We start from the raw sequence: 9,327 nt of genomic DNA, 5'->3' as shown, positions 1-9,327 counted from the left end.
CGGATTTCTGTAATAACATTGTTTTACCTTCTGATTTTTTAAGGCAAGCTATTGAAAACGTCAGAACATTGAAGGAGGGAGTCTATATAGTTGATTTGAGTGACTCCTTTCATTATTGGACTCACCAAACCACTTACCTGTGTTTCAGGTTCAAAATGACTGTTTCTCGCTGAGAAGCAGCCAAAAAGCGGATTTCTGTGATAACATTGTTTTACCTTCTGATTTTTTAAGGCAAGCTATTGAAAACGTCAGAACATTGAAGGAGGGAGTCTATATAGTTGATTTGAGTGACTCCTTTCATTATTGGACTAACCAAACCACTTACCTGTGTTTCAGGTTCAAAATGACTGTTTCTCGCTGAGAAGCAGCCAAAAAGCGGATTTCTGTAATAACATTTTTATACCTTCTGATTTTTTAAGGCAAGCTATTGAAAAAGTCAGAAAATTGAAGAAGGGAGTCTATATAGTTGATTTGAGTGACTCCTTTCATTGTTGGACTCACCAAACCACTTAACTGTGTTTCAGGTTCAAAATGACCGTTTCTCGCTGAGATACAGCCAAAAAGCAGATTTCTGTGTTAAGACTGTTTTACCTTCTGATTTTTTAAGACAAGCTATTGAAAACGTCAGAACATTGAAGGAGGGAGTCTATATAGTTGATTTGAGTGACTCCTTTCATTATTGGACTCACCAAACCACTTACCTGTGTTTCAGGTTCAAAATGACTGTTTCTCGCTGAGAAGCAGCCAAAAAGCGGATTTCTGTAATAACATTGTTTTACCTTCTGATTTTTTAAGGCAAGCTATTGAAAAAGTCAGAACATTGAAGGAGGGAGTCTATATAGTTGATTTGAGTGACTCCTTTCATTGTTGGACTCACCAAACCACTTACCTGTGTTTCAGGTTCAAAATGACCGTTTCTCGCTTAGATAAAGCCAAAAAGCGGATTTCTGTAATAACATCGTTTTACCTTCTGATTTTTTAAGGCAAGCTATTGAAAAAGTCAGAACATTGAAGGAGGGACTCTATATAGTTGATTTGAGTGACTCCTTTCATTATTGGACTCACCAAACCACTTACCTGTGTTTCAGGTTCAAAATGACTGTTTCTCGCTGAGAAGCAGCCAAAAAGCGGATTTCTGTAATAACATTGTTTTACCTTCTGATTTTTTAAGGCAAGCTATTGAAAACGTCAGAACATTAAAGGAGGGAGTGTATATAGTTGATTTGAGTGACTCCTTTCATTATTGGACTCACCAAACCACTTACCTGTGTTTCAGGTTCAAAATGACTGTTTCTCGCTGAGAAGCAGCCAAAAAGCGGATTTCTGTAATAACATTGTTTTACCTTCTGATTTTTTAAGGCAAGCTATTGAAAACGTTAGAACATTGAAGGAGTGAGTCTATATAGTTGATTTGAGTGACTCCTTTCATTGTTGGACTCACCAAACCACTTACCTGTTTTTTCAGGTTCAAAATGACCGTTTCTCGCTGAGAAGCAGCCAAAAAGCGGATTTCTGTAATAACATTGTTTTACCTTCTGATTTTTTAAGGCAAGCTATTGAAAAAGTCAGAAAATTGAAGGAGGGAGTCTATATAGTTGATTTGAGTGACTCCTTTCATTATTGGACTCACCAAACCACTTACCTGTGTTTCAGGTTCAAAATGACTGTTTCTCGCTGAGAAGCAGCCAAAAAGCGGATTTCTGTAATACCATTGTTTTACCTTCTGATTTTTTAAGGCAAGCTATTGAAAACGTCAGAACATTGAAGGAGGGAGTCTATATAATTGATTTGAGTGACTCCTTTCATTATTGGACTCACCAAACCACTTACCTGTGTTTCAGGTTCAAAATGACTGTTTCTCGCTGAGAAGCAGCCAAAAAGCCGATTTCTGTAATAACATTGTTTTACCTTCTGATTTTTTAAGACAAGCTATTGAAAAAGTCAGAACATTGAAGGAGGGAGTCTATATAGTTGATTTGAGTGACTCCTTTCATTGTTGGACTCACCAAACCACTTACCTGTGTTTCAGGTTCAAAATGACCGTTTCTCGCTTAGATAGAGCCAAAAAGCGGATTTCTGTAATAACATTGTTTTACCTTCTGATTTTTTAAGGCAGGCTATTGAAAAAGTCAGAACATTGAAGGAGGGAGTCTATATAGTTGATTTGAGTGACTCTTTTCATTATTGGACTCACCAAACCACTTACCTGTGTTTCAAGTTCTAAATGATCGTTTCTTGCTGGGATACAGCTAAAAGCGGATTTTTGTGAAAACACTGTTTTACCTTCTGATTTTTTAAGGCACGCTATTGAAAGAGTGATTCCTTTCATTATTGGACTCACCAAACCACTTAGAAAGTTTTCAACGTTCCAACTGAGTGCAGCTAAATTCATCCATGGAGCTCTGCTTCCATCTTGTGGCCAAAAAAAGGAACTTCTCCCGGGCAGACAACACTGCACTTTCCCCCTCTTTTCTGCTGATAATTTCAATTCTGGTGGAGTAAAGCCAGTCAAAAAATATGCAAAAGGAGGGCCCCATCATTGCTAAGCCATTTTGATCATTTTTAGATTTTTAAATGTCATTTTAGACAAGTTGGAGGCATTTTAATGCAGTATTTCTGCTGCTTTTTAACCCAGGCTGAAGTGCAATTTTCTCCTCTTTTCTTTCATTTGGCTGAAGTAAAGCCAGGAAAAACATGTGCAAAAGGCAGGCCGCATCATTGCTAAGCCATTTTGATCATTTTTATATTTTTAGATTGTGATTTTAGACAAGTTTGAGCAATTTTAATGCAGCATTTCGGCTGCTGTTTTTGGCTGAGTCTGGAGTGAGATTTTCCCCTCTATTCTTCTCATGTTTCTAATTTGGCTGAAGCAAATGAAGGCAAAAAATGCTCAAAAGACAAAGCCCATTTTTGTGAAGGAATTGTGTTCATTTTCAGATTTTTACACTTTATTTCAGAGCAGTTGGAGACACTATAATGCTGTCATTCTGCCTTTTAGGCGAATGTGCAGTACCTCATTTTGTCCACAGCACGGTAATGGGCGGGGGGGGGGCAGACCTGTGTTTCAGGTTCAAAATAACTGTTTCTCGCTGAGAAACAGCCAAAAAGCGGATTCCTGTGATAACACAGTTTTACTTTCTGATTTTTTAAGGCAAGCTATTGAAAACGTCAGAAACTTGAAGGAAGGAGTCTATATTGTTGATTTGAGTGACTCCTTTCATTATTGGACTCGCCAAACCACTTACCTGTGTTTCAGGTTCAAAATGACTGTTTCTCGCTGAGAAACAGCCAAAAAGCGGATTCCTGTGATAACACAGTTTTACCTTCTGATTTTTTAGGGCAAGCTATTGAAAACGTCAGAAAATTGAAGGAGGGAGTATATATAGTTGATTTGAGTGACTCCTTTCATTATTGGACTCACCAAACCACTTACCTGTGATTCAGGTTCAAAATGATCGTTTCTGGCTGAGATAAAGCTAAAAAGCGGATTTCTGTGAAAACACAGTTTTACCTTCTGATTTTTTAAGGCAAGCTATTGAAAACGTCAGAAAATTGAAGGAAGGAGTCTATATAGTTGATTTGAGTGACTCCTTTCATTATTGGACTCACCAAACCACTTACCTGTGATTCAGGTTCAAAATGATCGTTTCTGGCTGAGATAAAGCTAAAAAGCGGATTTATGTGAAAACACTGTTTTACCTTCTGATTTTTTAAGGTAAGCTATTGAAAACGTCAGAAAATTGAAGGAAGGAGTTTATATAGTTGATTTGAGTGACTCATTTCATTATTTGACTCACCAAACAACCTACCTGTGTTTCAGGTTGAAAATGACTGTTTCTGGCTGGGATACAGCTAAAAGCGGATTTCTGTGAAAACACTGTTTTACCTTCTGATTTTTTAAGGCAAGCTATTGAAAACGTCAGAAAATTGAAGGAAGGAGTCTATATAGTTGATTTGAGTGACTCATTTCATTATTTGACTCACCAAACAACTTACCTGTGTTTCAGGTTGAAAATGACTGTTTCTCGCTGGGATACAGCTAAAAGCGGATTTTTGTGAAAACACTGTTTTACCTTCTGATTTTTTAAGGCAAGCTATTGAAAACGCCAGAAAATTGAAGGAAGGAGTCTATATAGTTGATTTGAGTGACTCCTTTCATTATTGGACTCACCAAACCACTTACCTGTGTTTCAGGTTGAAAATGATCGTTTCTGGCTTAGATAAAGCTAAATAGCGTATTTCTGTGAAAACACTGTCTTACCTTCTGATTTTTTAAGGCACGCTATTTAAAGAGTGATTCCTTTCATTATTGGACTCACCAAACCACTCAGAAAGTTTTCAACGTTCCAACTGAGTGCAGCTAAATTCATCCATGGAGCTCTGCTTCCATCTTGTGGCCAAAAAAAGGAACTTCTCCCGGGCAGACAACACTGCACTTTCCCCCTCTTTTCTGCTGATAATTTCAATTCTGGTGGAGTAAAGCCAGTCAAAAAATATGCAAAAGGAGGGCCCCATCATTGCTAAGCCATTTTGATCATTTTTAGATTTTTAAATGTCATTTTAGACAAGTTGGAGGCATTTTAATGCAGTATTTCTGCTGCTTTTTAACCCAGGCTGAAGTGCAATTTTCTCCTCTTTTCTTTCATTTGGCTGAAGTAAAGCCAGGAAAAACATGTGCAAAAGGCAGGCCGCATCATTGCTAAGCCATTTTGATCATTTTTATATTTTTAGATTGTGATTTTAGACAAGTTTGAGCAATTTTAATGCAGCATTTCGGCTGCTGTTTTTGGCTGAGTCTGGAGTGAGATTTTCCCCTCTATTCTTCTCATGTTTCTAATTTGGCTGAAGCAAATGAAGGCAAAAAATGCTCAAAAGACAAAGCCCATTTTTGTGAAGGAATTGTGTTCATTTTCAGATTTTTACACTTTATTTCAGAGCAGTTGGAGACACTATAATGCTGTCATTCTGCCTTTTAGGCGAATGTGCAGTACCTCATTTTGTCCACAGTACGGTAATGGGGGGGGGGGGGGGGGCAGACCTGTGTTTCAGGTTCAAAATATCTGTTTCTCTCTGACTCCTTTCATTATTGGACTCACCAAACCACTTACCTGTGTTTCAGGTTCAAAATTATCCTTTCTCGCTAAGAAAGAGCTAAAAAGCGGATTTGTGTGAAAGCACTGTTTTACCTTCTGATTTTTTAAGGCAAGCTATTGAAAACGTCAGAAAATTGAAGGAGGGAGTCTAAATAGTTGATTTGAGTGACTCCTTTCATTATTGGACTCACCAAACCACTTACATGTGTTTCAGGTTCAAAATGACCGTTTCTGGCTGAGATACAGCTAAAAGCGGATTTTTGTGAAAACACTGTTTTACCTTCTGATTTTTTAAGGCAAGCTATTGAAAACGCCAGAAAATTGAATGAAGGACTCTATATAGTTGATTTGAGTGACTCCTTTCATTATTGGACTCACCAAACCACTTACCTGTGTTTCAGGTTGAAAATGATCGTTTCTGGCTGAGATAAAGCTAAAAAGCGTATTTCTGTGAAAACACTGTCTTACCTTCTGATTTTTTAAGGCACGCTATTTAAAGAGTGATTCCTTTCATTATTGGACTCACCAAACCACTTAGAAAGTTTTCAACGTTCCAACTGAGTGCAGCTAAATTCATCCATGGAGCTCTGCTTCCATCTTGTGGCCAAAAAAAGGAACTTCTCCCGGGCAGACAACACTGCAATTTCCCCCTCTTTTCTGCTGATAATTTCAATTCTGGTGGAGTAAAGCCAGTCAAAAAATATGCAAAAGGAGGGCCCCATCATTGCTAAGCCATTTTGATCATTTTTAGATTTTTAAATGTCATTTTAGACAAGTTGGTGGCATTTTAATGCAGTATTTCTGCTGCTTTTTAACCCAGGCTGAAGTGCAATTTTCTCCTCTTTTCTTTCATTTGGCTGAAGTAAAGCCAGGAAAAACATGTGCAAAAGGCAGGCCGCATCATTGCTAAGCCATTTTGATCATTTTTATATTTTTAGATTGTGATTTTGGACAAGTTTGAGCAATTTTAATGCGGCATTTCGGCTGCTGTTTTTGGCTGAGTCTGGAGTGAGATTTTCCCCTCTATTCTTCTCATGTTTCTAATTTGGCTGAAGTGAATGAAGGCAAAAAATGCTCAAAAGACAAAGCCCATTTTTGTGAAGGAATTGTGTTCATTTTCAGATTTTTACACTTTATTTCAGAGCAGTTGGAGACACTATAATGCTGTCATTCTGCCTTTTAGGCGAATGTGCAGTACCTCATTTTGTCCACAGCACGGTAATGGGCGGGGGGGGGGGGGGGGGGAAGACCTGTGTTTCAGGTTCAAAATAACTGTTTCTCTCTGAGAAACAGCCAAAAAGCGGATTCCTGTGATAACACAGTTTTACCTTCTGATTTTTTAAGGCAAGCTATTGAAAACGTCAGAAACTTGAAGGAAGGAGTCTATATTGTTGATTTGAGTGACTCCTTTCATTATTGGACTCGCCAAACCACTTACCTGTGTTTCAGGTTCAAAATGACTGTTTCTGGATGGGATACAGCTAAAAGCAGATTTCTGTGAAAACACTGTTTTACCTTCTGATTTTTTAAGGCAAGCTATTGAAAACGTCAGAAAATTGAAGGAAGGAGTCTATATAGTTGATTTGAGTGACTCCTTTCATTATTGGACTCACCAGACCACTTACCTGTGTTTCAGGTTCTAAATGATCGTTTCTGGCTGAGAAACAGCTAAAAAGCGGATTTATGTGAAAACACTGTTTTACCTTCTGATTTTTTAAGGCAAGCTATTGAAAACGTCAGAAAATTGAAGGAAGGAGTTTATATAGTTGATTTGAGTGACTCATTTCATTATTTGACTCACCAAACAACTTACCTGTGTTTCAGGTTGAAAATGACTGTTTCTGGCTGGGATACAGCTAAAAGCGGATTTCTGTGAAAACACTGTTTTACCTTCTGATTTTTTAAGGCAAGCTATTGAAAACGCCAGAAAATTGAAGAAGGGAGTCTATATAGTTGATTTGAGTGACCCTTTCATGATTGGACTCACCAAACCACTTACCTGTGTTTCAGGTTCTAAATGATCGTTTCTGGCTGGGATACAGTTAAAAGCGGATTTCTGTGAAAACACTGTTTTACCTTCTGATTTTTTAAGGCAAGCTATTGAAAACGTCAGAAAATTGAAGGAAGGAGTCTATATAGTTGATTTGAGTGACTCCTTTCATTATTGGACTCACCAGACCACTTACCTGTGTTTCAGGTTCTAAATGATCGTTTCTGGCTGAGATAAAGCTAAAAAGCGGATTTATGTGAAAACACTGTTTTACCTTCTGATTTTTTAAGGCACGCTATTGAAAGAGTGATTCCTTTCATTATTGGACTCACCAAACCACTTAGAAAGTTTTCAACGTTCCAACTGAGAGCAGCTAAATTCATCCATGGAGCTCTGCTTCCATCTTGTGGCCAAAAAAAGGAACTTCTCCCGGGCAGACAACACTGCAATTTCCCCCTCTTTTCTGCTGATAATTTTAATTCTGGTGGAGTAAAGCCAGTCAAAAAATATGCAAAAGGAGGGCCCCATCATTGCTAAGCCATTTTGATCATTTTTAGATTTTTAAATGTCATTTTAGACAAGTTGGAGGCATTTTAATGCAGTATTTCCGCTGCTTTTTAACCCAGGCTGAAGTGCAATTTTCTCCTCTTTTCTTTCATTTGGCTGAAGTAAAGCCAGGAAAAACATGTGCAAAAGGCAGGCCGCATCATTACTAAGCTATTTTGATCATTTTTATATTTTTAGATTGTGATTTTAGACAAGTTTGAGCAATTTTAATGCGGCATTTCGGCTGCTGTTTTTGGCTGAGTCTGGAGTGAGATTTTCCCCTCTATTCTTCTCATGTTTCTAATTTGGCTGAAGTGAATGAAGGCAAAAAATGCTCAAAAGACAAAGCCCATTTTTGTGAAGGAATTGTGTTCATTTTCAGATTTTTACACTTTATTTCAGAGCATTTGGAGACACTATAATGCTGTCATTCTGCCTTTTAGGCGAATGTGCAGTACCTCATTTTGTCCACAGCACGGTAATGGGCGGGGGGGGGGGGGGTGGGGGGCAGACCTGTGTTTCAGGTTCAAAATAACTGTTTCTCTCTGAGAAACAGCCAAAAAGCGGATTCCTGTGATAACACAGTTTTACCTTCTGATTTTTTAAGGCAAGCTATTGAAAACGTCAGAAAATTGAAGGAAGGAGTCTATATAGTTGATTTGAGTGACTCCTTTCATTATTGGACTCACCAGACCACTTACCTGTGTTTCAGGTTCTAAATGATCGTTTCTGGCTGGGATACAGCTAAAAGCGGATTTATGTGAAAACACTGTTTTACCTTCTGATTTTTTAAGTCAAGCTATTGAAAACGTCAGAAAATTGAAGGAAGGAGTTTATATAGTTGATTTGAGTGACTCCTTTCATTATTGGACTCACCAAACCACTTACCTGTGTTTCAGGTTGAAAATGATCGTTTCTGGCTGAGATAAAGCTAAAAAGCGGATTTTTGTGAAAACACTGTTTTACCTTCTGATTTTTTAAGGCACGCTATTGAAAGAGTGATTCCTTTCATTATTGGACTCACCAAACCACTTAGAAAGTTTTCAACGTTCCAACTGAGAGCAGCTAAATTCATCCATGGAGCTCTGCTTCCATCTTGTGGCCAAAAAAAGGAACTTCTCCCGGGCAGACAACACTGCAATTTCCCCCTCTTTTCTGCTGATAATTTTAATTCTGGTGGAGTAAAGCCAGTCAAAAAATATGCAAAAGGAGGGCCCCATCATTGCTAAGCCATTTTGATAATTTTTAGATTTTTAAATGTCATTTTAGACAAGTTGGAGGCATTTTAATGCAGTATTTCCGCTGCTTTTTAGCCCAGGCTGAAGTGCAATTTTCTCCTCTTTTCTTTCATTTGGCTGAAGTAAAGCCAGGAAAAACATGTGCAAAGGGCAGGCCGCATCATTGCTAAGCCATTTTGATCATTTTTATATTTTTAGATTGTGATTTTAGACAAGTTTGAGCAATTTTAATGCTGCATTTCGGCTGCTGTTTTTGGCTGAGTCTGGAGTGAGATTTTCCCCTCTTTTCTTCTCATGTTTCTAATTTGGCTGAAGCAAATGAAGGCAAAAAATGCTCAAAAGACAAAGCCCATTTTTGTGAAGGAATTGTGTTTATTTTCAGATTCTTACACTTTATTTCAGAGCAGTTGCAGACATTTTAATGCTGTCATTCTGCCTTTTAGGCGAATGTGCAGTACCT

The sequence above is a fragment of the Cololabis saira genome, chromosome 1, assembly GCF_033807715.1.
Source record: "Cololabis saira isolate AMF1-May2022 chromosome 1, fColSai1.1, whole genome shotgun sequence".
In the NCBI taxonomy this organism is placed as follows: Eukaryota; Metazoa; Chordata; class Actinopteri; order Beloniformes; family Belonidae; genus Cololabis; species Cololabis saira.
Note: the sequence above shows the minus strand (reverse complement) of the source record.